The sequence below is a fragment of the Canis lupus genome, chromosome 5, assembly GCF_048164855.1.
Source record: "Canis lupus baileyi chromosome 5, mCanLup2.hap1, whole genome shotgun sequence".
NCBI lineage: Eukaryota > Metazoa > Chordata > Mammalia > Carnivora > Canidae > Canis > Canis lupus.
Genome location: NC_132842.1, coordinates 56,859,129 through 56,863,055, shown reverse-complemented (window position 1 = coordinate 56,863,055; position 3,927 = coordinate 56,859,129).

Here is a 3,927-nt window from a genome sequence, read left to right as displayed (position 1 = left end):
TTGCTTTCTTTCTCTCTCTTTGTGCTTTTAACAAAAAAAGGGGGGGGCAAGGGAGAAAAGGCGTTCGAATACACTAGAATCACAGCAATATTGTCTCCCTATGGAATGAACAGTTCCTAGTGTGTCTGGGCGATCAAGATCTGCGTTGGGAGTAATAGTAAATAGATCGTACTGTGATCCAAGCAATCACTAGAAAACAGACTTTGATCATGGAATTTTTTTGGTGTTTGTTTCTTGAAAGTGCTGGAGAGAAAAGGCCCCCGCCAGCCCAGGGCCGCTGTGGTCGGCACGCGGAGGGGAGCCGTGAACGCTGCTCTGCAGTAGGTGCGCTCCTCTCCACAGGGGAGTCCTTTGGGCTCTTCCTTCTTGATTACCTAATGAATGAAATAGGTACCCGGGTAGCTCAGCGCCTTCGGCCCAGGGCGTGACCCCGGGGTCTTGGGATCGAGTCCTGCATCAGGCTCTCTGCATGGAGCCTGCTTCTCCCTCTGCCTGGGTCTCTGCCTCTCTCCCTGTGTCTCTCAGGAATAAATAAATAAAATTTTAAAGAGAAGAAGAAAAGAGAAAAGAAAAAAAGAAAAGAAAGAAAAGAAAAGAAAAGAAAAATAAAGGAAAAGAAAAGAAAAGAAAAGAAAAGAAAAGAAAAGAAAAGAAAAGAAAAGAAAAGAAAAGGAGATGTGTCTACAGGTGTCTTGTGAAACCTAGAGTTGAAAAATGGGTAGTGCGTGGCCTGGGATGGGCCCTGGGATGGGCGACATTCAGATGAACGTTCACGTTGGCCATGTGAGGTTTTGGGAAAGCCAGTTCTCTTAGAAAGAGGCCCCAACAGAGCAAAAGGACTCAGCTATACTGAATTTACCAGATGTAAATGAATCTCAATGACGTTGGATCTAAAACGAGAGCTGAAAACCTCAGCAAGAAAACCTTGGTCCCGGAGGATTTACTTGGATCACTGGAGGTGTCTGTGATCTGAAAGGGTAAACACCAAACTGCCAGTCGCAGCCGCTCCCGGGAGGAGGACCTGGGGAAGAGAAATGAGAGGAACGCGTTAGGTTCCATTTACTCTGTGCCCTTCTGTCAGTAGGCACTGTACTAAGAAGAAGAGAGAAAAGAAAGGTAAAGTCCCGTCGAAGATTTGGTGCCCTGAGGGACGCCACCCTGGCTCTTTTTTTTTTTTTTTTTTTAAGATTTTATTTATTTATTCACGAGAGACACAGAGAAAGAGAGAGGCAGAGACCCAGACAGAGGGAGAAGCAGGCCTCCTGTGGGGAGCCTGATGCAGGACTCGATCCCGGGACCCGGGCAGACGCTGAACCGCTGCACCCCGAGGCTCCCCAGCCTCCCCTTGCTCTTAATGAGCTGCTCCTGCCGCGTGCGGTTGTCGTGTGCCGGCACTAACGTTGCGCTGCAGCCTTGCTCGGGGACAGCTTCCGTGGGACCGCCCAGCTGCAGGCCCATCCTCCAGGTTGGGGGGCTTGGGGGGGCCACAGTTTCCCCCAGCAGAAGGTTCCGGGGCACCAGCCGCCTAGACATGGGAAGAGCCGGGGGCAGGGTTGCCGGGCCCACGGGACAGCCGGGTCCAAGCCTACGATGCAGGCCTTGGTGCTTCCTAAAGAGTTTCGCTGCTTTTACAGAGACTGTGTTCTGAGCCTCCACCTCCACCCCTATGTCCTGGTTTTTAGGATTTCTTTAAAAAATGGTGGCGTGTCTCAGCTGGATGAGGAGGCACAGAAACACTATGTTTGTCGTTTCCTTTGTTTTTTTTTTTTTTAATTTTTATTTATTTATGATAGTCACACAGATTGAGAGAGAGAGAGGCAGAGACACAGGCAGAGGGAGAAGCAGGCTCCATGCTCTGGGAGCCCGACGTGGGACTCGATCCCGGGTCTCCAGGATCGCGCCCTGGGCCAAAGGCAGGCGCCAAACCGCTGCGCCACCCAGGGATCCCTGTTTTTTTTTTCCCATTGAATTTCGGCGCAAAGGAGGTCCGGGTATCCGTGACAGCCAGACTCCGTGGAGACGGTTGGCGTAGACACGAGGGGCGCAGGGCAGGGCCGCGCAGCCCCCTTCAGGTTGTGAGCACCTCGGGGTGCGCTGGGAGGGGGCGGCTTACGCAGAGCACCCTGATGTAGAGTCAGCTGGCGCCGCGCCACGAGGGGTGGGCTGGCTTGGCCCCAGGCCCGGGGAGGCTTGCGGAGGCCCCGGAGCCGCAACACCTGGGGTCCACGGGCCCGGGGGTGGCCGGCCTGTCTGTCTACCGCCTGCCTCGGAAACAGAAACTTCCCCGGTGGCAGGAGAAAGGAAACACCGACCTGATCCCAAAAAGGGAACTTTAAACCAAAGTCCAGTCAAGGAAGAGAGTGGGAAAGAGACCACCGTGGGGCACAATAGAAGTCCCATGGTCCCTGCCGGGGGCTGGCAGGCACTTGCGGGCCTCGCTCACCCCACTGGCCGCGGATACTTCCCGGCTCGGCGCATGTCCCAGGGGCCCCGCAGCAGGAGGAAAAGTCACAGCAGGCACGGGGGTGGCGGGAACGGGGCGTGATGACCGGGTGAGCCCCTGCACACCAACGGAGCTGACCTCAGGCCACCCGGAACGGGGAACGACGTGTCTGGGAGCACCGGGCCCATGGAAGCAGACCGAGGGGAGCCTTGGGGATCGGGCAGGTGGGACAGGGGCTCAGTCTGCTGCGTCTGGGGTCCTCCGGGCCCAGCAGGTGCTGGGAAGGCTCCCAGAGCGCAGCAGCCTCCCTCTGGAACCAGGCCGGGCCGGGGTGGGCATGGGCTGCAAGAAGATGCATGGGAGGGATAAGAAGCCCCACGATAAAGGTTTTATTTTTATTTTTTTTAGATTTTATTTATTTATTCATGAGAGACACACACACAGAGAGAGAGAGAGAGAGAGAGAGAGAGGGGCAGAGACACAGGCAGAGGGAGAAGCAGGCTCCATGCAGGGAGCCCAATGGGGGACTCGATCCCAGGTCTCCAGGATCACCCCCTGGGCTGCAGGCGGCGCTAAACCGCTGAGCCACCCGGGCTGCCCCAAGATAAAGGTTGTAAAGTCAAGGAGTGAATAGATCTTTGACAGAGTGGCGATTCCAGAACATGGAAAGAGGCCAGGGTGGGAGCCGGGTGTCATAGATTTTAGCCTGTGACCCCGATGTCCCCGGGGCTGGCTTTGGGTCTGATGCAGGTAGAGTGAAAGGGGTGGGGCCGCACTTGCCGTCCCTTCTCTGCCTGGCGCCCTCACATCCCCCGAGCTTGGCCTCCCAGGTCCAAAGAAGGGGGTTTTCTTACCTGCCTGCTCCTTCTCCGTATCATCAGGGTCTAGGACCACCCTCAGGAACCTCCAAGGTCGCCCCAGCTGGGAAGCCGGCCCCACTCTGTGACCAAGACGACTCACACCAGAAGTCTCAGGCCCTCAAACCAGACGAAGGTGAAGGAAGGTGGCTTGGAGACCTGCAGGGCTCTGAAAGCTGGGGAGGGAAGCTGCGGCCTGCGAGGGCCCCAGGAGGGGAGTCTGGGCACGCTGCAGGCGGCTTCGAGGACTTTGCAGCTTTGTTCCCTGGTCCCCTTCAGTTCCCTTTGGCAGGGAGATGGAAAGTGGAAGGTGTTCTCAGGATTTAAGGATATTCGTTAAGGACTTCTTTTTAACTGGGCCGCGTTCCGGAGCCTTGGTAACGTAGGTGTGAGCGTAGCTGTTGGTGAGAAGTGCCTGGTGACATGCGAGCCTGGGTGTGGCCTCGGCTCTGGCTCCGACTACTTTTGTAGCCTTGGTGGAATCAGAGAGGCCTCTCCAGTCCTCAGCTTCATCATCTGGAAAGCAAGGACATCCAGAAGAACTACAAACACTTACTCAAAAGGCCTCACAGATGCATGGGTGGCTCCTTTTACCTGGAGTCAAAGGTGGTCTGAGCCAAGCTGTGC